The following is a 26797-nucleotide window of genomic DNA, read 5'->3' on the forward strand; positions in this document are numbered from 1 at the left end:
TCAGTGCTGGTTTACATGGCCAGTTCATCTGAATCCATGGCCAGTTCATCTGAATCCATGTCCAGTTAACAAATCACCTTTACGTGCAATGAGATGCTTTTGAAAAGGAATAATTTTGTTCACGCTGTTATGGTGAGATCATTGTGAGACTGAAAAAAAACAGTATAACGGATGTAAATTCATCACCCAAAACCCTGTTTTAATTCTTTAGGGTTACGTGGTGCAGATTTTCATTAGCTTATTTCCGAGTTTACGGAAGCGAGTGTTTTTTTTAAATTGCGTAATTGTGTTTGATTTTTTTTTAGTTAGTGGGGAGGGAGTTCCCCATCATATATATAATTTTTTAAACAAAAAGCATGATAATATATAAATCGTGATTTTTTTTTCTTCTAGCATTTCCCGTTATATCGGTGGGTATAATTAATTCGGGTGCAATGCAATCCACAGTGCCTTGTGCCTTCCTCCCTTGGCGCGGTGGGTGCACAATGAATGGTACATTTTAGGATGTTGATGGCTCAAGCGTGTGGGGCCGAGTTTGGGTTGTGGTGGCACGCTCAATGTGACAGGCATGGGGGGGGGGGTGGTCTTTGATGTGGAGCATAGCTCCTGCAGCTTGTCTATTTATAAATCTTGGGGGCCAGTTGTATCATTGCTCTCGAAGGCTTGATTTGTCATAATGCAGATCTCGGGCCTCTGCAATACTGCAGGGAATCCTAGGGGAGGGGGAATGGGAGAGGCAGGGAAGAAAAAGGGGGAGAGAGAGATGGGGGGGGGGTGGTGGTGGGGGAGAGGGAGAGAGCCTGAGAGTGGGGGGAAAAAGCATAACGTGCAGCCAGTACCCTCGGAAATGTCTGCTCGTCAGTGTGGACAGCTGTAGTCTTCCTCTTTATTCTCCAGCTGACCTCTCGAAGCGCTCTCGATCGCGGGGTATAGGAGGAAGCGGCGTCCGGCTGACAATTTTGCGATCCTGCCTGCGGATAAAGACGCTCAAGTTTTGCGCGTGGTAATCCACGTGCCGGTCCCAGCGTGCGTGGCGAAGCGCGCGTTAAGATTTTTTTTTTCCCAAAGCTTTGCCTCGTGCAAAATAGGACCTGGCTCTCCTGTACGGATTTCGAAGACTTTTCATCCGAAGACAATTCAAGTTTTAGGCGGTCGATGCTTGGCATCGTGTGAAGTATCCGGATGTTGTGGACCGTTTTTCGACGACCGCTATTTTTAAGTTAAGGCGCGGGGGGGGGGGAGGCAAGCGCTTGTGCACGTTAAGACGCGACATTGTTTGGAGAGTGCGCTTTAACTTTTGCCAAGTGCACCCAACGCGTGACGATGCTCTGGGAGCACCGCTGAGCAGTGTGCGCAAATGTGAGACGGCGAACAGAGCGAAATTGAACACAATTGTACGTACCGACCTGCAGCTCAAGACTTGCGCTGTGAAGATTGCCGAACTAATAACTCTGGTGGAAAACAAAAAAAATATCCACTTGTGCACTCAATCTTTTGACTTTTGCGCGAGTTGGATATACAAAAAAAAAGAGTGCGGAGGACAAAAGTATAAGACGGACGAAAACAAAATAATTTCTTCAGCGATGATCGACTAAAATTGAAAAAAAAAATACATAAGCCGGGTGATCGACATATGGAGCCAAGTGAGAAACAAGAAGGTAATTGTGTTCTGTGTGGTGCAGTGGGATGGCGAGTGGCTTGCTCGCGTACGCGTGCCCGTTAGTGCGCGCGCGCGCTCGCACGCACGCGTACGCGCGCACGCACGCGCGTGCACGCGAGCCGGTCGCGTGCACGTGTGCCTGTGCGCGCGTGCGTTGGTGCAGGCTTGCCAGTGTGCATGTGGTTGTGCGTTTCCATGGCAACGTTCAGAGAACCCTGCACTGCACCACTTGTGAGTCAGGGGTTTGGGGAGAGTGACGACATGCGAATTCAGTTTCCTTTGTCTCACCGTTTGGGGGGGTGTGTCGCTGCAGTCTTCTCCTCCGTGCGGCTATTGGAGCCGATGTTGTGTATCGGGCAACCGCGCGCTGCCGCTATCCGACGGGTCCCTTTGTCCGTCGCGATAGCCGTCGTCTTAATATGAACGCAACTGTTAATGTGCGTGTCCTCTGTGCCGCGTGTCGGAGCCTTCATTGAACGTGTTAGCGATTGTATGCCTTTTGTGCGAAGGGTGCGAAATTGAGTGCGCGTGTGTGCGTTGTTGGAGCATGCGAAAACTCGCCTTGTGTTTTCACATCTGGAGTTGACTGCTCTTTTGCTCGCAGGTACTGCATTTGTTATGCACTCATCCGAGTCGTTTTTTTCTTTTAAATTGCCGATTATTTCGACGTTTTCCTCTCTCGTGTGTCTCCATCGTTGTTCGTTAACGCACGCGCCGGCTCGGCTGATTCGTCCAACGTTCACCCAACTCGGAGTCGTTTACGTTCGTGCATGATATAGATCGGCATGTCGAAGGCGATTTTGGCCGCGGTAAAATAAATGTTGGACGGTGCTTGATGCGATTTTGTTTGCGTGCTCGCGTCGTTTTGCTCGCTTGCCCGTCTTTGAATCGCATGCACCCCGTCTCTTTGTCTCCGTCACTGTTGCGCTACCGAATTCCCCGCTATTGCAACGTACCTGTTGCGTGGTTGTGTGTTTTTTTTTGTTTGGCACAGACACACGTGTGTCGAATTGTGTGAGCGCCGGTAGATGAAGTTTTTTTTTTGCGGAACAGGTAACTAACTGACTGCCAAAGTCACTTCAATTCAAAACACTGACCCAGGCGCTCTTGAGCTTATTCCTATGGGATCCTTTTCTGCCAGTATACTAGGTGTCTATTTGGTGTTTAATAATCTTACCAGCTGTATTTGATTTTTTTTGTATCGTTATTAAGAATAACTGAATTCCACCTAAACGGGTTACCACTATTGTATCGAGTGGAGGGGGGGGGGGCATTTTTTATTCTACAATTTTTTAAAAAATGTGTGCAATTGAGTTTCATTGACATGTTTTAAAATATTTGAATGACATGTAGTTCAGTGTCTCACACTTGCTCGTGGTTATTGACACATGTGGAAATGACCTCCTTGTTGAATTCCCAGTGGGACAGAGCTTGTTCTGCAATCCGAGTTGATGGTGTGGCTAATGGAGGTGTCGTAACGCTGGCAGAATTAAAAACTACGTCAGGCTCGTTTAAATAACGGTATGTGCCATTGGGCACTCTTGAAAAGCAAGTTGTACCGATTTAATGAGAGATAAAATTTTCCATTGTATACTCTTAGCATAAATCTGACAGAAATGTCCTCTTTATTTAAATTACGCCGACTGCTAAATTCAATATTTCATGGAATAAGAACAGCTCTGTACAGCTGTGAAAGATGAAAAAAGATGTACATACAAAGCCCACGAATTCCATAATGGACCAAGAAAATTGCTTCATTGAAAGGCAGTGCCCTGCAAAGTTTCAAGCAAAATATAAAATATGGAAGACACTAGATTATTTAGTTGTGCCAGCTGGCTTAACATCCAGTGTTTTCAGGAAAGCCTGGACTGCATATTCATAGTTTAAATGTGCCATCTATTTTGGTCCCCAGGACAATGTGCTCGGGCTCGTGGTGTTGGTATATGAAGCAGCAGGCGGGTAAATCAGTGGGTCAGGGTTCAATGCCTCTGCACCCGACACCAAACAGACTCGCACGTCACGTGATTGGCCACCCAAGACACCATGTACAGTTCGTCTTGTGGATTATAACAATATATATTTTTTATTATTAAATAAATATACCCTTTTGGGCTGATCCAACAGGTGGCTTAGCTCCATTTGTTATCCCGTGCTTTTGGGCACTCTCGTTGCGTGCAACTTATTTAACGGAGATTTTTAAAAAAACGCCGCTCCATTTTGGAAGGTCAATGCAAGCCTCCTAACTGAGGGGTCTGAATCCCACAGTCGTAAAGAATCCCAGGTTTTATTTTAAGAAAGCAATGGTGTGCCATTGCATTCCGAATTGAGGTTATCTGCCGGATGTAACTCATCATCTCTCCAACAGAGCAGGGCTTAAGGAAGCTGCTCTGATGTAAAGATCAGTGATTTCATGAGCAACATCTATAAATAACAGTAAAATACCAGGTGAAGTGTGTGCACTGCATAAACACGTCAATTAACCTTGGTTGTTTTGAGCATATATTATAAAGGACAACTCCACAGTCGGGTTATTCATTTATTAAAAGTCTTAATCATATTACAACGTACATGTACTTCAGATGAGACCAAAATACCAATAATACTGCCACAGAACACAAAACCACATTATCTATTTTATTGAGTAGCCTAAGGATCTTTCTTGTAAGGTCCAACAATTTCCTTTTACACTGGTACAATTGTGATCCGAACTATAAAATATATTTGTGGACTTGACACAAGAAATGTTTTAACTACCTCACCTGGTATACAGGAAGTCGTGGGATTGACCCCGACCCTGACGCCTGTACATTTGGATTTTGCATGTTCTCCCCGTGGTCGCGTGGAGTTTTCTCGAGGTCCTCCGGTTTTACCCTCCACGGTTAGAATCAACATCACCACGCATTTAGAGTGTTTGGCTGCTATAAAATTCCACGTGATAAGCCACTTCGTTGAGCTATCATTTGTGGCCAGGTTGCTTCTCGGTGGGCATTACCTGGTAAAAAAAAAAATCTTTATAGTTTCAGTTAAGTTTGAACACATCCTTTGTGAAGAATACCGGGCAAAGGAAACCAAAGTGAAGCATCCTTGGGGATGGTGGTCATCTTTGTGTATGCACTGTGATGTTAGATGTTTGATATGTCTCTGTAAACCTGTCACTTCTTTCCTCTTGAAGAGCAGCTTACAGTGGTAAAGAAATGGGCGTAAGGAATCATCTCAGCATATCATCTCGGAGAAGCAATTTTCGCATGACATCAGAAAATAACCATGGCTCTGTAGCATTGAGCCATGAATGCAAGACACAATAAGTCCTTCACCTACACTGTATATACATGTACAATAATGCCTCTGAATGCACAATTTCCTCTTTATCGTCATGATTAACAAAAATGGCGTTCGATGCCGTATAATGAAGAATCTCTTAACGTTTAGAAAATGCCATCCAAAGGAGTGGCCATGCAATTTTGCCTCCATTGTACTCAGATGATTGTGTAAATGTCACCGAGATGTACTGACATTGCTGCGGTCTGTTCAGCTTGTAAATGCATTCATTCAGTACTAATACCAGCCTTTGCAATTAAACTTTAAAGGAACACTGTCCCCATGGACCAATATACTTTGAACAAAATATAAACACGTTCTGCCTGTAGGAACTAATGAACACGATCAATTGAGATAGCTGGTGCCGTTATTTCTTCAACTTCCTTTACGACTTTGCTCCAAATAACCTGCTCGCCTTAAAAAAAATGTATTCTGAAGCAGTCCTGGGGCTTCCCCACCCACCTTTCACCAACTTGCACTGACCAAGGTGGTGAAGTATGGTCAAACAATCCCCATGATGACTACCACATGTTTCACGTATATTCATCCAGCAGTGGATTTACAAACGACTATATACCTTAATTGCCTCCCCATCTTTCTTAGGTGATGCAGAGTAGGTTTGATTAGTGCATACGAACCAGATACAGATGCTTTGTACTTTATTTCTGTTGACTTTTATAAATGTTGTAAAGCAGCATGATTTAATTTCCCAGAATGTAATACATTTTATATATATATAATTACCAGGCTGGTAATCTAAAGCAGGACTTCTTTCTAGGTTTCTCTCTGCATAATTTAATTGCATATTAACATTTAATTATCGTGCAATTTTTCAAGGTGTTTTCGTTTTTTGCCGTCTTAACATTTTAAATGATTTCTGCAGATGCCACTGCGTGCAAGCTGAACTATTACCCCGTGCTTTTAGTGGTGGTCTCCTGACCCGTCATAATTGCACTTCCGCAAATATTAATCCTAACACTCCTGGCGATGCTTTTACGGAATAAATCACTTTACACACCAGTGAGTCAGACCTGAAATTGACACTGATGGCAGCAAGACTCTCAAGTACAGTGGAGCTCACATAGGCTGTATGTGCATGACATTAACAGGGCTGGCAATAAACCAAAGAAAAACAGCATTTGAGGGTGCCACAGCATTCCTGCAACACAAATCAATTGAGCATATTTACACGATATAATTATACTTGCACACGCATTGGCCAATTAATTTACACGTGTATGTTTACACGCATGGTGCAATGATTATGCACATTCATGGATTGCAGGTAATTAACAATGACTTGAAAACACAACATTGTATACTCGGCAATACACATTGTTTATTATCAGGTGTTCTGGTGGTAACATATATCATCTGTTGCAAATTGCCAGAGTGGTTTTCATTAATCTGCAAGGAATTTGCCATTTGCTGTGACTTTACCAGATATTTTGGTTGGGCGTTTGATTGATAGTCTCATCTATCTCTCATCTGTTGCCATTGAGTAAATTTCATGGAATTCCCTTGAGGAGGTTTGGCAAACATGTGCACAGGCACAGATGACTTGGTTTCAGGCTACCTTACCTTCACTTGTGAATGTCAATCACGACATTTAGATTATTAATGGATATTTATGTTGAACCTATTTGACTAGGTATATTGTGTTTATTATTTAATGTGTATTTATTTGTCCCCATGTGGCAGAACCCATTTGTGTTTGTTTTTTAATATATAGAATGGAGCTGCTGCAAATTCTACATGTGTATATATTGTACTTAACACAAACCTTTGTGCACTGATAAGACAATTATCATATATGTGGAAGGACTGCTACACTCTTTCCGTGTTTTTTTGCATGGTAAATTTATTTAGCATATCAAAGATTAAAAATGTATTGTATATGTCATCAGCAAGCACTTTAAGAGGGGCATTCCAGGTAACGCATTAAATAATCACCATCCGCATGCTGCTGAGGTGTTTATGGCACACTGGAGGTCGCTGGTTCAGTCTTTCAGTGCGGCACTTGAAAGAATGGACAACTTTCTTATATCTCTCCACCTCTGTACAGCCAGCAGTAGGAATGGGTGCACCACCGTTAGTCAATCGGTAGGTCGCGTGTGGTGGGATACAAATGTGAGTATTCCCATCTCTTCTCAGACATCTGGCCGAGAGGAGTAGTAGGCCAAATACCATTGATAGGGGTATCAATGGTGTAGGCCCTTTTGCAGCAGTGGCATGAGCAAGTCATTGCACGGTTTCTCCTTTACATTATGTATATTTTTTACAGTCTTAAATTTGTCAATTGTTTATAATGTAGAAATAATATATTCCATCCCCTTTAAACATATCCACACATTGGCAAAACAATAAACCCCACATGGTCACGCATTCACACCGATGTTAATGGTGTGCATGTTTACACTACACTGTAATGAGCATTTCTGCCCAACATATGCCTGACAGAGTAATATTGTATGGAAAATGACGTGTAGCACGATAATATGAATTTGGCTGTGCCAATTTCCATGCAATGGCCTGCTTATGTCTATAATGGGAATTCATCCAAGGTTTTGGATTGAACGTGTCTCTGCAGCAGGTTTGCTGTTCCACATTTTATAATAGTTTAACTTTAAGCAGGCTAACGTTTATTCAATTCCAGCAGTGCCCTTAATGTACTTGCTTTAGTTTAATTTATTTCTTTACTATCACGTAGTTACCTACGTGACTTTACCGAAAGAACCAAGGAGTATGGATTCCTGCAGTCACGAAAGCTTCAAATCAAGATTCTTTCATTTCTTGTTTTGCTAAAGGATGTAGTTATGGTGGAAATTTACCAAATGTAAAAAAACGGCCATCGTAAGTTTCAAATAGAAAAAAAAATCCTTGTTTGCGGCCCAGATGTGCTGTAAAGGAGATTCATCGTGTGAGAATAGGTTTTCCCCTTTTTTTGGCAACAAAACACGTGTTAAGATGTTAAAACACCAAACTGAAACCTTTTACAATGAATCATGTCTGTATTAACCACAATACTTGTGGTCAAAATGCAAACAAAAAACATAGTCTGATAATATATGCATTGTCTTTGAAACTGATTGGTCCACACCATGGTTCCTACTCATTGCTTGTAAAAGAGTTCAGTTTGGTGTTTTAACATCTTAACACCTGTTTTGTTGCCAGAAAAAATGGGAAAACCTATTCTCATCTTTTGGTACTGGCAAAGGAGGTCCCATGATGAGATTCATCGTCTATGTGTTTGGCCGTGTATATAGAGCATTGTAGGGAGTGGTAGTGTTGCAGTTATTGCGCTGCACTGCAAACCTGGCGAGGCGAGTTTGATTCCTGCTCATGGCCAAGACCAGTGACGGAACACCTGAACCAATCCTGAGCCTCACCTATGTCGACTCAGCATCAAATACCTGGTGTGGTGTTAACATCGCCACTGAGGAGACAAAGTCTATGCACCCCTGGATGTGCCGGTCTTCATAGGTGCTCCAGTCATCTATATAGGCTGTACCTTGGACAGTGGTCTTGGTGTATAAAGTACATATGTTGAGCTTTTTTCGAGCCGTACGTAGCCAACCATACTAATGGAAGGTGCGGGGGAAGGACAACAAATTAAACACACAAAAACTAAATGAGTTTTCAATCTAGATTTAAAAGTGCATCGCTTCAGTGGCTTCCTAATATCGGAAAGAAGAGCGTTCCAGACCGCCGCAGAAGCGCATACGAAAGCGTGCGATGCACTGACCATCTTTGTTCAATGGCGAATCAAAGGCCGCTGTGAGGATGACATTGTCGTTGACATCGGCACATGATGCCAATGAGTAGATTCTGATGGTTCCCTCGTCACAATTTAATACATTTTTCACAATTCGGAGTGAATGGTGATACCTCTAGTAGCTGCACAGGGGTTGCCTAAACTAATTACCATCCTGGCCTTCATAGGTGCTCGCTGACAGCACTTGCCCCAACAGTCTCTGTGAAGGCTATACAGGATAACTTTTTTTTTCATACAGAGCATTAACAAATACAATGAAGATAAAGTCTACATTCTATTTACGAATTCCTTGCAGATTTATTTTGTATCCCTCATGAGAGGGCTATCACATCGCTGCATTGAGCGAGCAACTTGGGGAAGTCTTCATCCTGCAAGAGATTGACCATGTCTTGATTTGATTGACCATGGCTGATGATGATAATGAGATATCTTTAATTCGAAAACTTAGATCTTTTTTATTTCCCCACAGATTGCTGTCCTAATGTTGCTGGAAATATCATTACGGTATAACATAAAAATAATTTAAGTGCATTATTTTGTCTAGAGGCTACAATTTTGCATGTACGTAAGTGGCGATGACATTGAAATATAGGTGAATTTCTGTGAAGAATGCTCCAGGGCATTTGACTTAATAAAGGAAAATATATTTTTTCTGCTCTGAACAGTACATTTTTCCTTCTGAAGGGGCAATGTAAAGTTGAACTCAACGTCCACGCATCCATGCATGGCTCTACCGTTTGCAGACGTTCAGTGAATGGGATACGAGTGTGGTTCCGTTCGATACGCCTTTCTAATGTCTTGACGTTACATACATCACGGGATTCATGGGTCCAAGGAGACCGCACGTATGTGGCGCTCAGACCTCACGGTACAACGCTGTACATCCTTTATACCCTGTCCAGCTGCATCTCTGCCCAGTTTATTGGTCCATCCATCTGTCTCTTTGCCAGTCTATCTGTCCATCCGTCCGTCTGCCTTTTTTTACCCGTTTTCCCTCTTCCACAGTTTCCCGCATGCTAAAACGAGTGTTGGACAGTAGTGACTTGTGTTGGTCGTCCCGAGCAATAAAGGTGGGCATTTCACATTCCCTGTGATTGTGTCCCATGTCTCTTTAAGACAACCCCAAACCCCTCACCCCCATGGTCTCCCCAGGTGGTGCGCATTTCACCGGCCGTGGAAGAATGATGGTTTCCGTTGACTCTGACCCGGATCCGAACTCACGTTCGTGTGCCTTGGAGCCTCGCTGTCCCTTATACCGCAGCCAGTGGAGCATCTGTGTGTAATGGTCACTGACATTCCACCGCATTTCCTCTGAATGCCAACGGACTTCGACAGCTTTTTTCCCGAGGTTAAATCGCGCAAATGATAATTCATAATTTGCGAAGGCTATCCAACGCGGGGAACAATGGGTTAACCCCCCCCTAGCTGCGCCATTGTGCGCCAAGTGCGGCGTATAACGCGGCGTGCCTGTCCATTCAATGCGGAGGGGAGGGGGGGGGGCGACGGAGCCCGTGGTGCTAACGCGCTCGGGTTTATACCCAGGTCGCGGCGTTAACAAGCGGACGAGTTGAGCGCTGCCCCCCCCCCCAAGAACGTCACACGCCACGCGATTTCCCCACCAACGCGAAGCGGGTGACGACGACGCGCTGCTGCGGTGGCGGTCGGTAGCCATCGCCGCTGCTCAGCGAATTATTATTTTTTTTGGGGGGGGGGAGGACGTGGCACCGCGTTTGTGCGTCGTTAGCTTCAACAACGACGACGAGAGAGAGAGAATGATGATCTTTGCACGCAAGCGCATGCGCGAACATTTGCGCGCGTGTTCGTTTCGTCGTCGTCGAGTTTATTAGCGGAGTCCCACGACGCGACCGGACCTGTAAATTAACTCATCAAGAAATATGCGCGCGGTGCAGATTAAAACTTACGTAATATTACTCAACGCAAGCTGTTCTTAATGCCCGTCCCCGTATAAGAGTGCGCATGCCCTTCCTTTATTGTATCACAATATACGTGTTGCTCGCCTGCGGCTGGTGGGCTCGTACAAAATGTTCAACGTCCGTCCTGCGTTATTTGTATTTATAATCGGGGGGTTAGAGGTTGATAGCCCGGCGTTCTTTGTCATGTTAATGATCGTGGCAAGCGAAAGTCGATAAAGCGTTCATTTAGTGCGGCGAGTGACGACGGCGCGCGCCGACACAACAAAGACAAAGACCTCTCCCCCTCCTCTCCACCGTGTAGCCTTAACAGACTGTTGGGGCAAGTGCTGTTAGCGAGTAGCAGCAACCCCTATGAAGGCCGGGCACGGGCACCACTACGCACACAAAGACAAAGATCCCCCGTGTAGCCTTAACAGACTGTTGGGGCAAGTGCTGTTAGCGAGCAGTGCCTTTGAAGGCCGGAACGGTACACGAGAGGGGTGGGTGGCCGGCACCACGCCCGACCGCCTTTGTCTCCCCCAGTGGCGATGTTTTACACACTCAATTGAGGCTGAGTCTACCTAGGGGATGGACCCATGACCGGTTCAGATAATCGTCATCGGTGTTGGCCGTGAGCACGCGCGCGCACGCGCACACACGCGTTGCGCGTGTGTCGACGCATCACGCACGCGCAGACGTAATGCCGTGGTGCACGCGCTCCGGAGGAGGAGGAGGAGGATTGACCCACTTGTCATGGACTCGCTGGATGTGCCCGCAACAGCTGCTTCGCCCCTGCCTCCCCATTGGCTGCGGCGTGCCTGCATGCTCCAGCGGCATTGGTGGCACTGCGCTAGTATTAGTTACCACTGCAGTGAGACAAGGGGGGGGGGGGTGATTATTTTGAGGCTTTAATTGACCTGCAGTGGTGGGGTAAGGGATGTGGGGGGGGGGGCTGGTGGAGGGTGGGTTGCTTTCGGGGGGCGGGAGATGGAAAAGGGGGGGCTAGGGGAGGGGGGGGGGCTTGTGGATGGCCGGACTGCCCCAGTCCGTATATGTGGCAACGGGGTGGAATGCTGCCGGGGTAGAGAGAAAAAAAAATAATTAACTCGCAGCAGTGGAAATGTTTGCTAAGAATAAAACGGTGTGTGCAGGAGTATACCTGGTCTCATCAAGTTCTTAAAGTATCCCCCCCCACACACACACACTTTAGAAGATTTACAACGCTGTGTTGTTTCTATTTTCCGGCCGCTTTTTTTTCTGTCATCAAGACCACCGCAGGAACGAGGCTTGTTGTTACCCGTCACCGCGCGCGAGAGAGAAGCGAGACGAGCCGATTCAACGCGCCGCCTCTCTTACCCACGTGTGAATATAGCCGAGATGTGGGTTAAAATATATATTTCCCTTCCAGTTGAAATGTCCACTGGCGCGCGCGCGCGTGCGTTAGTTGCAAGCATCCGCGTTGTCCGTCGCGTGTCCTCCGAGCCACACGCTGCATCAGAGTTGCGTGTGGCTTTGTTGTGCGGCAGACCCCCCCCCCCCATCCGCAGTGAGCGGAGGTTGTTTGGTGGTGGGGGGGGGCCTCCTCTGTCCGGCGTGAAATGCGCATTACGTCACGCTGCTCTCTGCAGCGTTCTCTCGGGGTGGACCGATTGCTTTGCAATAGGCGACAAACAGCGTCGTGGGCGAGCGAGCGAGCGTACGATTTTGTTGACAAAATACCAAATGTGGACAAACGCAGAAAATAACATTTGCAAATCGTGCCGTAATCTTCTTTTGTATCGGTTTAAACGGAGAATGTTAGGCGAACAAGCTGTATTTAGTCACAATCGGTCATTCTCTCTTCCGTCCCCTCCAGTTGGATGAAGCATTATTATTGTTTGCCTCTTCTCGTGTCGTCGTATTCATTCGCGCTCCTTTTGATGCGCCACTTTTATCGCTCCATCTCACCAATCGCCGTACGCTCATGCACGCGATTTCTTGGCTACCATTCTTGTCACCAGTTTGATTATTTTCTCGTCATTCCCCACTCGCACCGTTGTTGCGCGGTGCAGAGATTGTGGCTTCCCCCTCCCCTGCCCGTCCGTGTTCGCGTGCTGCAGTCTGTCTGAGCGTGAATGCGTCTTTCTGCTCACACCTTTTGTGCAGTTGGCTTTTCTGCTTTTCTTCTAATGGAGTAACCTCTTCCGTGTCCCTGTCAGGATGTTTCTCAGCTGGCCACGCATGCATGCATTGCATTGTTAGAAACAAAGTTGTATTTATTTTCCCGACAGTATTGTATTTAGTATTTTGAAACCGCACACTCTTAACACTCGTAAATAAATAAATGAACGCCCTGTTGAAGATGTGCAGCAACCGATAGAAGAATGAAACTGGTTTGTAGTATTATTTTAACTTCCTTTTTTTGTACACGCTATCAACACTCTTTGAGCAGATTAGTGACTAATAGCAAAAACAAAATCACTGCCACATCCCATTGCAAACAAATAATGTTAAGTCGTCGCAGGCTCGAGTACACTGGTCAATATCATATGCACACGTGTAACTTGGAGAAGTCAAATGGGTTCAACAGGAATTTGCGCACTCTGCGTCAATGCGCTCGGCAAACATCGTCCGTTGTCAACTTGCATTGCTTAAAAGCTGCTTGTGGGAATTTTTTGTTATCTGATCGTGTCACCGCTAAATTTAGCTCTTGGAAAAAGCAGGCGAGAGAGGTAAACAGTGATAAGAGATTCATACTCATCATGAATACATCTGCAGTTATGCATTCCAGGAAAGTGTGTTTTTTTTGCGCGTGTTTAATTTGTTGTCCTTATACTCTTTGTTTTTTTCGGTAAAGTGACGTAAGTAGAATAAAATAAAATAAAACAACTAAATTAAATCACGACGTTTCGGAGGCAACACAAGCTTCCGTCTTCAGGTGGGACAGTCACAGCAGAATAGCTGTATCAAGTGGGTAGCTCTGAGATTACCAGGATTATATACAGGTTAAGAGTGGGGGAGGAGCCAGAAAGGGACGTGGGTGGGGGGGAGGGCTGAGTTAAGCCGCCTTTTGTTATGTTGCAGGGGGTGTTCGGGGGGAGCGATGGCGCGCTGCATGAAAGCAATTACAACCCCATTTTTGTTGGACAGCAATGGCAATGGCTGTACAATTATAAGGCAGCTAAAGTTTGACATACAACCCACTGAGAGTAATGGAAATGGCTGTACAATTATAAGGCAACTAACGTTTGACTTGGTTTATAACATCTTTCCAATGGTTGCTCAATTTGAAACCATCCTCTCGGTTGAAGTTGTGTCTATGTTTGTATACCTGGATGGCTTCATGGACAAATCTTTGGTAATAACTGGGAGGTTTGCAGAGAACTTTGGTATCAGAGAAAAAATCTCATGAGAACCCGCTGTGTTGAGACAATGATCATCCACGGCTGAAGAATTCGTTCTGCCGTGTTTCAAATCTGATTTGTGCTCGCGGATTCGGTCAGAAATGCCGTTTCGTCTCCCCGATATAGCAGTCACCACAGGTACAACTCAATTTGTAAACACCGGGGTACTGTAAGTCAGGAATGACATCCTTTACGGATGGGATCAGATCACGGATTTTGTGTACTGTATTGAACCAGACCTGGATCTTGTGTTTGTTTAGAATTTTGGAAATATTGTTGGTAACGCCTGCTATGTATGGTAACATGATGATTTTGATCGGAGTCTCAAGTGGTTGTTTCTGTATGGTGGTAGAAACAGCTTGGCAGATAGTACGGTCAGAGTATCCGTTCATCTTGAGGGCCAGATGTACATGTTTTAATTCACTGGCCAGGTGGTGTTGGTCAGAAATGCAATGAGCCCTATGGTATAATGTTTTGATGAGAGAATTATTTTGAGTCGGGTGGTGGTGGGAATCAGGCTTCAAGTAGGAGTCTGTGTGGGTGGACTTCTTGTAAACAGAATGTCCCGAAGAGCCATTGATCCTTCTCTCAAACAGAACATCCAAGAATGGCAGCTTGCCATCTTTCTCCACTTCCATGGTGAATTTTATGGATGGGTGTCTGGAATTAATGTGGTTTAGGAAATGGTTCAATGCTGGGAGGCCATGTGGCCAGATGACGAAAGTGTCATCCACATATCTCTTCCATAGGTGGATGTCTGGATGGCGTCTGATTCAAATTGGCTATCACTGGTGACAAGGGGGGGAGCCCATAGGGGTACCCAAGTCAAACTTTAGCTGCCTTATAATTGTACAGCCATTGCCATTGCTGTCCAACAAAAATGGGGTTGTAATTGCTTTCGTGCAGCGCGCCATCGCTCCCCCCGAACACCCCCTGTAACATAACAAAAGGCGGCTTAACTCAGCCCTCCCCCCCACCCACGTCCCTTTCTGGCTCCTCCCCCCCCCCCCCTCTTAACCTGTATATAATCCCGGTCGTCTCAGAGCTACTCACTTGATACAGCTATTCTGCTGTGACTGTCCCACCTGAAGACGGAAGCTTGTGTTGCCTCCGTAACGTCGTGATTTAATTTATTTGTTTTCTTTTATCTTATTTTATTCTACCTACGTGGCTTTACCGAAAAAATCAAAGAGCATGAATCCTTGCAGTCACGAAAGCTTCAAATCTAGAATTGTTGTCCTTACCCGCACCTCCGATTAGCACGGTTGGCTGCGTAATAAGTTTAAACATGCATACAACACCGTACGTTTGTGGAGTGTGAGTGGTGCACCTACCAATCACTTTAGTCATTAAATATCCGTAACACCCGTGTCTTGTCCTTAACCATCTTTCTGCGAGCCTTCGCTACTACTTCATGTGGGGTTTAAAAGTGCACTTAACCTGGTGCAAGTACTATGGTATCATCGCCACCACCATGGTAACATCGGTAACATCACTAAGAGATTGGTGTTTTTGTGTACCTGTGTCGATTCTTGGTCAAAGCTCAATATCTGCATTTGGAATCTGAAGCTGCCTAAGGCCTAAAAATGGTTATCGAGTACATATTCCCTGGTATGATGTGATGGACAAGTAACATGGCCATTGACATACAATTGACGAAAACCTGGAGAGTGTACATGTATGTATGTTGAACGCCTTCCGCACCGTACGTAGCCAATCATGCTCATCGGAGGTGCGGGAGAAGGACAACAAACTAAACACAAAAAACAGTTCTAAAGAAATTAGTTTTCAAACATGGAGGGAGCCATGCTTGGATTAGATCGAGAGACAGAAATAGGAATGCACAGATCGGGGAAGAAACAGAAGTTAGTAGAGACATCATCTCGACTGCGAAGAACATCCAAGTGGGCTTGGGCGAGTCGCGCCTCACGAAGGGACAATGGCTCATGGGCGAGAATAACGATGGAGGGGCGGCCAAAGGAGGCATCACCCCCGATCGGACGACCCCCCACAGGATGGAGCGATGGAATCTGCTCGAACGCCGGGTACGAGGCAGATTTGTTCCACCGTAGGATCGTTAGAGATGATGACGGCTCGGGGAGGCCTTCATTCAGCAAGTGTATTGATCACGGCTGATGACCAAGTGTGATGTGAATATTGGGCAGTGGGGAAACCGATGCCCGTGTTTCCACAAGCCACCTGGAATTGTGCGGGCCTAGTTCTCAAACAGGGCTTGCCAGCTAGTCCCAGTTTAACACGTAGGCTTTCGCGACCAATATTATTCATAACAGTAAGGGATTTGCCACGTAAACAAAATGCCAATTAGTTACTACTTCAGCCCACCAGTGTGTTTGGAGGGTAAATCCACAATATTTACAATTTGAGTACTCAAATTGAGTAGTAACTTATTGGCGTTTTGTTTACGTGATTTATCGCTTACTAATTGGCTGTGTCGGGTGGTGGAGGGTTACGACACATTTAATACTTACGCTATCGAACCCAAAAACGTATATTATGAAGCTCGTCCCACATTGCTCAGCAGTCTCCTCTTCTGGGAACAACACAACACCGAAGTGGGCTCGGGAAGAAAAGGGGATGCTCAGGAGATCACCTTCGTAATCAAGCTGCACATTTGTACCCTGACTGACCTTAAAAAACACAAACGACCACATCACGGGGTCAAGGCGGAGGACGCTCGCCTCCTGGCCACAGAGGGTATGGAGAGGTAAGGTACAGCAGTGGACAGAGGAGCAGACTCCTTGGAGCATTATGCACCCTCAGAGTGTTTGGGACACGGATCCAGGCTGTGCTGATGAACCTGGAGCAATAATAGGCCATTCTTGGGCCACCGAGCAGGGTTACCAGTGGTCTTAGAAATGTAGCAGAAGGTCATTTCGGAACGGTTCTGATCCCACACCCACGCCTTTGTGTACTGTAGTAACCCAAATAGGTGCTCGCTAACAACACTTGCCCCAACAATTCTTAAAGGATTTTTTAGACCTATTACGTAGTTTTTTTCACCGGATAAAGAGCGCTGCACTACTGTTATATATAATCTAAATTGCATTCCTTGTACACTACAAGGGATGGATTTACATTAAAGTATTCTGTTGTAGAGTAAAGTATATTGGTTCTAATCTCAGCCTCAAGCAGGGAAAGAATTTAAATATGATTTTAATAATATAACACTGCCATTCTGTTTATGTGGACAACAGAGCCTTTGTATGAATTAATATTTAATTGGGTGAAGTTAAGTCTCTGCTATGGTACGTATATTATGTTGGGAGTGAAAGTCTTTAAACATACTTAATGAGATCAAAGCAGCTTCTCATATTAACACATAAAAATGTATCCTTTACAAAGGGGGTGGAATGTATTTGAAGTATTGTAGGATTTTGTTTTGTGGATTTTTCATGGGGGGGGGGGGTTAATTTTAATTTCAATTGTGCAATGGCCAAAATGTCACGAGACGTACAATTAATTCATATAATCTATTCACGAAATGTACAATTCATCCATATTCACGAGACATAATTAATTTTAGAGCTCGCACAGAGCAGTTAGAGAATAGCTCGTGGAAGCAGATACCACTGAACTAGTTCTGAGGTTCTCCTTCAAGCGACCATTCTCGGGGTACACTGTCCAACATGCACTGCTACAGAGAAACGTGAATCGCATGATGGTCAAATTGAGATGTATATTTGTTATTCCCTGAGGAGTCATTGGTGACTGGGCTGAGACCATACCCACTACACACTTTTTTTATTTTACAAGGTAAAGCCCACTGATCTATCCATAGCTATTTTTCAGAAGCGACCTTGCCACAAATGAGAGCTCAACGATGTGGCTTATCATGTGGAAATGTACAGCAGCCTTTTTTAGAAAATCCAGTTAAATCAGAGGTGGCTGCCGATATTCAGACCGAGGATCTCTGCGGGTGCCAACCAAGTGTCCTGATAGATTGTTTAAGTTTGATGTTCATTCATTTTTCACAATAACGAGTAATTGTAATTTCTGACTTGCTTCATTTTGTCACTTCTAATCTTTCCAACAGCCTACAAATATAAGCACAAAACAACGACGTGTTGCTTAATCTTTAAGCTATGAATGTTTCCTATCACGAATCATTATGCATGTATTTATGCTGCATATAAATGCTGCCGATAAAACAGCTACATTTAGTGAATTTGAATGAATTGCTTTGATTGGTGACTTTCATTAATATTTACCAAGTTTTTACGCTTTCTGATAAAGCATGATTATTCATACAGTGGCCACTGACACCCTTTCTGAATCTAGACATTTGCATAGTTTATGCTTCCTGATAAAGTGCGATTTAAATGTTCAGGGTTGAAAGTTGTTTTGAATCAGAGAAGCTGCTTTGCACTTATCTAAACAAAAAAATACAGCCTAAGCGTTTCTGGAGTTCACTGTTTATGAAAACCTTTGCAAAAAGGTCCCATGATGAAGGTAAACCTGCACTATGCAACACTAATATCTGTTAAGGGCTAATTTAATGTGTTATGACATGCCCTGTGAGATTGCCATTTGGGTTATATTGTTTAGCTCTGAAATTCACATCGATATTGTTGATAACAAAAAATGCATCCGTCAATCACAATACAACGGTCCTGAAAGTCCCGGAAATAACGACACATTTTGGATCCATTCATATGTGAAGTTACATGCACCTTAGATCACAATTACATGTTTCATTTTTGGTCCTTATGAACTGAACGTTGTCCTTGTAGTTTTTTTTTATTAGAAATCAATCATTAACAAAAACATGGTAGTCTCATGCGTACACAAGTCCTAAACACTGCTTGCAACTGAATATGCAACTGAATATGCATCATGAGGTGATTCAATCTAATTAAAAAATGACCATTTGATGCTATGTTGGATGAATAAACCGGATGGGAAACACGTGTCCCTGTCAGAGATTTTATAGACCTGCACTGGGATTTCAGCCAGCACTTTGACAATAACAATGCTTTTCTCTGCCGGAGAGTACTGCAGGATCATTAATGTTGACTTAATGGACGTAAACTTAGCTTAACATCTCAATGAATGGACCCCTACATAAGTGCTGTAGGATTAGTTGGGCTCCAGTTCAGATATTAAACTATTAAACAATCTTTTGATTTAAAGCTTTCGTGACTGCAGTAATTCATATTCTTAGCTCTTTCGGTTAAGTCACGTTGAAGGGAAACAATAAAATAATAAAATATATATAACAATATATTTTATTGTTTCCCTTCAACGTGACTTTACCGAAAGAGCTAAGAATATTAAACAATCTATTAAACTATGGTTTTAGTTTACCAGGTAAGGCCCCATGAGCTATACAGCTCTTTTTCAGAAAGTGACCTGGCCACAAATTATAGTCCAACGAAGTGGCTTACCATGTGTAAATTTATCGCAGCCAAATACTCTAAACGCACGTTTCTCAATGTGGAGGGAAAACCAGAGGACCCGGAGAAAAATCCACGTGACCGCGGGAGTCAGGGTCGGGATCCAACCAACAACCTCCTGTATACCAGGCGAGGAAGTGAACATCTCGCCACCTTGGCGCCCTCTTATTATATCACTGGCATTGATATAATAATAACAATGTCAGTGATTTATATAGGATAATATACTCTTTGGTTCTTTCGGTAAAGTCACACAGAGAGAAAATAAATTAAATAATATAATACGACGTTTCGATTGCAACACAAGCCGTCGTCATCAGGTAGAAAACAAACCTAGTGAACTTAGAAATACAATGCAATCCAGCACAGAGAGTCGGCTAACACAACAGTCAGCACCTTACCTGGTTGATTACGTTCTTCCAAAGATTGCTAAATTTGAGAGAGAGACAAAACACAGACACGGGGACACACAGACAGACAGACACACAAGCAGAGAGAGAGAGAGACAACACAGAGACACACAGAGGATAATATATCCAATGCAATCAGACTACAAAAAGTAAAACACAGTGATAATCACTGGAGTCATCCGTCTCATCAGAAGTTACTCTTCAGCCACACACAGGATAGTCTCAAACACCAATAAAGAAAGGGTCTTACATTGGGATGTTTGGCCAATACCGCAAATGAGTGTTGGGCATATGGGTGTAAAATTTGGAGTGCCCAGAGAAAACCCAGCACGCATACAAAGGAAAACGACACTCGTCGCTGTCATCACCTGGCCACCACACAGTCTCCCACACCTGTAACACCCTGCAAGCCCTGGTGATCATCCATCCCAAATTCTTAACGAGGCTCAACTTCGCTTAGATTTTTGTCGGTTCGACTCAGTCGGGCACACCTTGGTCGTAGATCCCAAAATAGCAACCAAATTGTATTGCAATGTCAAATGTGTTTTTTCGTTTCTTTCTGTGCTGATATTGTTATTCAAGTATTGACCAACCCATCTTTGTTTTGCTTCTCATGTCACGAGATCCAACTTCAGAGTTGTCGTATATGGTTACAGACATACCATGTCATGATGGTGCGTGTCAGTGAGCCAACATATGATATGTCTTACAAGAAAATCTACTTCATGGAATCTATTGTTAAAATGAAGAGAACAAAAAAATAAAATGCATTCCTTCATTCCTCTATACCTATAAATAAATGCACACATCCATTGTGATATGAGTGGTTAATGTAGACTCAGCAATATTCTACCAGGAATAACAGAGATATAAATGTGTCCTGATATATGCATAGTACAGTGTAAAAAAGAATGCATTAGTTACCAACGCTGTGCAGATTTATATTCATTTACGAGTATACTTTGCTTAACTTCCACAATTACTCTGAACCTCGCACAATGTTGTTTAATGACAAGCTTTATACTTGTATTAATCTGTAAAATCTTGTCATTACACACCTTCTATGAATAAGGGCTGTTAAAATGATGTGTACTATTATTCCTGGTGTTTTAATGCTGACATCCCCCCCCCCCCCACAGTTATATAGGAAGATATAAAATTTGTTTCGGGAAAAAAAATCCGCTATATTTGATTAATTACAGAGGGTGCACATACCTACTGGGTTAACAGTCTTGCATCTGAATATCTTGATCGGCTCAAGCCTCCCGTAAATCACTTGAATTCTGAAAAATAAGAGTAGGTTTTACCCTTTCTGGCAATAAAACAGTTGTTAAGATGTTGAAACACGAAGTAGATACCTTTTGCAAGGAATCATATCTGCATTAACCACACGGACTTGTGGTGAACATGCAAACATAAATGCTCTGATTATAATATATGCATTGTCTTTGAAACGGATTTGCCTACACCAGAGACAGTCTTCCTTACAATAGGTATCTATTTGGTGTTTGAACACCTTAGTACCCGTTTTATTGCCAGAGAGGGTAAAGCCTATTCTTATTTTTCATACTTTTGATACTGGAAAGTAAAGATCCCATGCGTATTCCGCTTAAATTCTGTGTGCCCCCACTCTAAATCCTTCCCCTCTCCCTGCCCCCTTTGAAAACACGTGCAGATTATTTATCCTCGCCCCCTTCCTTCTCTCTCCTTCTCTCTTACCCCTTTCATCATCCATCACCCCCCCCCCATACCCAACTTTCTTTGCCCAGCCATTCATCCTACTCCCCTTCCTGCCCGGTGCTCCTCCTTTCTTGCTGGTGCTTGCCTTGAGCAGTGTATGCCCTCTTTTGTCCGTCTGGCGGACTTCCTTCTGTGCCGGCATCCCTTCCCACTCCCGCTCATCTTTCCCTGTCTTCCCTTTTGCGCGACCAACTCCACTCCCCTCCCTGTGGTGTGCCACGGGTTTTAAATGTTTATTTGCATGCAAATATGTGGTTCAGGTTTTTTAACGTTTGACTGCGTATACATGCACGTGATCCAAAATGGGTGCGGTTTTATAGAACTGGGAAGAAAACAATGGGGCTATGTCTGCAATAAAATGTAGTATCAGACAATACTGTATCTCATATTCTTAGTTTTTTCGGTAAAGTCACGTTGAAGAGAAACAACAAAATAACAAAATATATATAAAACAATAAAAAAATTCTCATTGTTTTATATTCTTATTGTTTTATATATATTTTGTTATTTTGTTGTTTCTCTTCAACGTGACTTTACCGAAAAAACTAAGAATATGAATTACTGCAGTCACGAAAGCTTTAAATCAAAATTTAATACTGTATCTGTTTTATACTTGTAACAAAACATCCAGGACACACAGGGTCACCACCAGCCAGCACACACAGGGTCACTACCAGCCAGGACACACAGGGTCACCAACAGTCATGACACACAGGGTCACCACCAGTCAGGACATACAGGGTCACTACCAGTCAGGACATACAGGGTCACTACCAGGCAGGACACACAGGGTCACCACCAGCCAGGACACACAGGGTCACTACCAGCCAGGACACACAAGGTCACCAACAGCCAGGACATACAGGGTCACCACCAGTCAAGACACACAGGGTCACCACCAGTCAAGACACACAGGGTCACCACCAGCCAGGACACACAGGGTCACCACCAGTCAGGACACACAGGGTCACTACCAGCCAGGACACACAGGGTCACTACCAGCCAGGACACACAGGATCACCACCATCCAGGACACACAGGGTCACCACCAGCCAGGACACACAGGGTCACCAACAGCCAGGACACACAGGGTCACCACCAGTCAGGACACACAGGGTCACCAACAGCCAGGACACACAGGGTCACCAACAGCCAGGACACACAGGGTCACCACCAGTCAGGACACACAGGGTCACCACCAGCCAGGACACACAGGGTCACCACCAGCCAGGACACACAGGGTCACCACCAGTCAGGACCCACAGGGTCACTACCAGCCAGGACACACAGGGTCACCACCAGTCAGGACACACAGGGTCACCAACAGCCAGGACACACAGGGTCACCAACAGCCAGGACACACAGGGTCACTACCAGTCAGGACACACAGGGTCACTACCAGCCAGGACACACAGGGTCACTACCAGGCAGGACACACAGGGTCACTACCAGCCAGGACACACAGGGTCACCACCAGCCAGGACACACAGGGTCACTACCAGTCAGGACACACAGGGTCACCAACAGCCAGGACACACAGGGTCACCACCAGTCAGGACACACAGGGTCACCAACAGCCAGGACACACAGGGTCACCAACAGCCAGGACACACAGGGTCACCACCAGCCAGGACACACAGGGTCACTACCATGCAGGACACACAGGGTCACCAACAGCCAGGACACACAGGGTCACCAACAGTCAGGACACACAGGGTCACTACCATGCAGGACACATAGGGTCACCACCAGTCAGGACACACAGGGTCACTACCAGCCAGGACACACAGGGTCACCACCAGCTAGGACACACAGGGTCACTACCAGCCAGGACACACAGGGTCACTACCAGCCAGGACACACAGGGTCACTACCAGCCAGGACACACAGGGTCACTACCAGTCAGGACACACAGGGTCACTACCAGTCAGGACACACAGGGTCACCACCAGCCAGGACACACAGGGTCACCAACAGCCAGGACACACAGGGTCACCACCAGCCAGGACACACAGGGTCACCAACAGTCAGGACACACAGGGTCACCAACAGCCAGGACACACAGGGTCACTACCAGTCAGGACACACAGGGTCACTACCAGCCAGGACACACAGGGTCACCACCAGCCAGGACACACAGGGTCACCACCAGTCAAGACACACAGGGTCACCACCAGCCAGGACACACAGGGTCACTACCAGTCAGGACACACAGGGTCACCACCAGCCAGGACACACAGGGTCATCAACATTCAGGGCACACAGGGTCACTACCAGTCAGGACACACAGGGTCACCACCAGCCAGGACACACAGGGTCACTACCATCCAGGACACACAGGGTCACCACCAGTCAGGACACACAGGGTCACCAACAGTCAGGACACACAGGGTCACCAACAGCCAGGACACACAGGGTCACCAACAGCCAGGACACACAGGGTCTAGAGAAGAACCTAGTTGTAACCTAAGGCAAGAAAAAGTCGGAGAAGAGATAGAGAGAAAACTGATCATACGATACTTAATAATTTCAGCAATATCGCACGTTTGAAATGTTTGATTAAATTGGCTAAAGTCTAGCCAAGTGACTCGTGTGCATTTCCATCACAGCTATCGACAGTGAATCTAATGAACGCTGGCAGCGCTAAACTCCCCAATTTCACTCGGGTCAAGCACGTGAATTATTATATCGGCCTTATGTCCTAGTAATCTGCTCACATGCTGACGATTTGGTTTATGTGCAGTCTTAAGGTTCAATTGCAAATGTTTGCACATAAAAGGTGTGTGGTGTTCTGTAAAGTGCACTTGTAAAAACACAACGTACCATACATATTAACAATAATAATAATTAGCACTTAAAATGTGCCTTCCTGCAAAAAGTATCAAGGCATATTATGTCTTTGATATGCTTTGTCAAATATGGTACATTTAAAACCCTGTGCCATTGTACTTCCCCAAGAAAAAAAAGCAGTAGAGAGACATTATTCTTGACTGCACTGATGTACGGAACCTATGGGTTGATCCTATTATCCGTGTTTACCCATGCCAATGACTCTACTTGTGACTGCAAACAAGTGCAGATACACAAATCGGATGAAGTTAAAACGTATAGTGACCAGTTCTGGGTGACAACTCTATCCAAGCTTTTGTGTTTGACAATAAGATACATTTGCCACTGAACTAATTTATTTTGTCCTTTAACAAAGAGTTTCAGAGAATGTAGTGTTTTATGTGTGTGTGGGTGTGTCTGCACACGTAGCATATGTAAAAAAAGACAGAAGGAATAAGCTATTTTATGTGTGGACAACATACATTTCTCACGACAAACCTGTAATCATATAGAGTGCGTTTAGCCTCTGCTTGAACAATGCTGTCAAATGCAAAATATTAAAAACGACGGCTTAGTGGTCAAAATTACACGTGCATTCGCTAAGACTTGTGTTTTGTAGCCAGGTGTCTTGATCCTTTGTACCTCACATTTTTATTAATTTGAGCACAAAAGCATCAGGTTATCCTGCAATTCTTCCAGCTGATGTGGAGGATGGGAGGCCTGCGGGGAGAAGAGCAAAAGGAGAATTTTCCAAGAGATGGAGAGTAGTACTCTGAAACTCTTTGTAACAAAACAAAAAAAAAATCTGCGGCCATCTTGCATCCCATCTGTCATGTGTAAAGCCGTGCTTAAAGCAGCACTTCGCGCAGGTTTACCGAAGCCATCAAAACTCAACTCTTTTTTGCGAGTGCCATTATTGTGCAATGCTGCCAATTTTTATTTTTTTCGCTTTTATCATTGCTATATCATTTTTTTACAATCTTGCTACGGCATCCATGTTTTCACCACTGCTGAATGAAACTATTCAACACTTTTATTACTTTTATTTTCCTTAGGAAAGGCCTACAGAGCTATGTAGTTATTTTTTAGAAGCGACCGGGCCACAAATGATAGCCCAACGAAGTGGCTTGCCATGGTGAAATGTATAGTAGCTAAATACTGTAAACGGACGTTGATTCCAAATGCGGAGAGAAAAACCCGGAGGACCTGGAGAAAAATCCACGTGACCACGGGGAGATAGGCACGCAAATTCCAAGTATACAACAGGCCTCAGTGTCTGGATCGAACCCACGACCTCCTGTACACCAGGCGAGGTAGTTAACATCTCGCCACCGCGGCGACGTCCCCATACTTCGTGGTCCCAGGACATCACATTCGGTCTCGCTCCCTGCACGTGAGCTGATCTCGTCGCTTCGTTTCCTCCATGGGCATCCTTGGGTTGCGAATTCCGTTGCCAGTCTCATCCATCAATGATCATCGCTGCAAGCATTGTGCCCCTGCCTAAGCACAATTGCTTTTCTTCAGAGTCAATACGATATGATATATACTGTCATTGTACCATCATCATCATGATCATAATAATATTGACATTAGCAAAGCGAAAAATATAGGTGTTTTGTCACCTAAAAATAAATTGTCAATCGAAATTATTCACATTTTCCATATATATGCCCATAAATTATAAGCCTTGATTTATAACCACACACAGTGATCACATCAATCTTATGAGTTTATTTGAGGTTCCAAGACTGCCTGAGGCCAACAAAATCAGATACAAATGAACTTGAAATATTTTTGTCATGAGATTATTCCCCGCAGGTCAATCTAAAGCAGTATTCTCAAACTCCTTTGTGACACAACTGTCCTCCACATTACATGGCTTTCCCTTGCTCGTGTTGTTTGTGAAGGCACGAATTAAGCGGATTTCTGCGGTACACATTTTTCATGCGTTGGTCACCAACAGGCTGAGATTCGGCATCCATTTAAATCCTTCCAGTGCCGGGCGCCAGAATGGAGTTCAATCATTACCCAATCAGGTTTTACGCAAGTACTAAAACGCAATATTTAACTTTGACTCGTTCATTTCTGGTTATAGCCTGATGAGTGCAGCTGCCATGCTATTTACAAATGTCATTGTAATAGTTTGATGTTTATCATTTATTTATCTTCTATGTATTTTTATTACATATTTTACGAGTTATTATACAAACTGTATTCTAAAACTATAACAGCCTATCAATGACTGCAATTATTGTATTCTCGTGGGTCAACATCTTAATTATTGGTAGTGTTTATATACACAATAAGTGCGTCAGTTTAAAGTTACCATTCGTTTCAAGAAGGAAATTTGTAAAA

General features: G+C 44.4%; 1 protein-coding gene and 1 long non-coding RNA gene across 17 annotated transcripts in view; one reads left to right on the forward strand and one right to left on the reverse strand.

The window, feature by feature from the left end:
• LOC116946801 (uncharacterized) overlaps positions 1 to 1836 on the reverse strand; it is a 30323-nt gene extending 28487 nt beyond the window's left edge. For 3 of the 5 annotated variants that reach the window (XR_012945543.1, XR_012945542.1, XR_004403603.2), the window contains exons 1-2: positions 1403 to 1832; positions 840 to 971 (exon numbers count right to left, since the gene is read on the reverse strand). This is a non-coding gene — a long non-coding RNA (uncharacterized LOC116946801). Of the gene's footprint in view, positions 1 to 839; positions 972 to 1402 lie in introns of all 5 variants that reach the window. The other 2 variants (XR_004403604.2, XR_012945544.1) reach the window with 2 other exon arrangements.
• Positions 1 to 26797, forward strand: part of LOC116946800 (calmodulin-binding transcription activator 1-like) — a 640058-nt gene that overhangs the window by 543650 nt on the left and 69611 nt on the right. The gene's annotated exons all lie outside the window — the stretch shown is intronic.

Source organism: Petromyzon marinus, chromosome 28 (genome assembly GCF_048934315.1).
Source record: "Petromyzon marinus isolate PM22_M1 ecotype Great Lakes invasive population chromosome 28, UKy_Petmar_22M1.pri1.0, whole genome shotgun sequence".
Classification (NCBI taxonomy): Eukaryota; Metazoa; Chordata; class Hyperoartia; order Petromyzontiformes; family Petromyzontidae; genus Petromyzon; species Petromyzon marinus.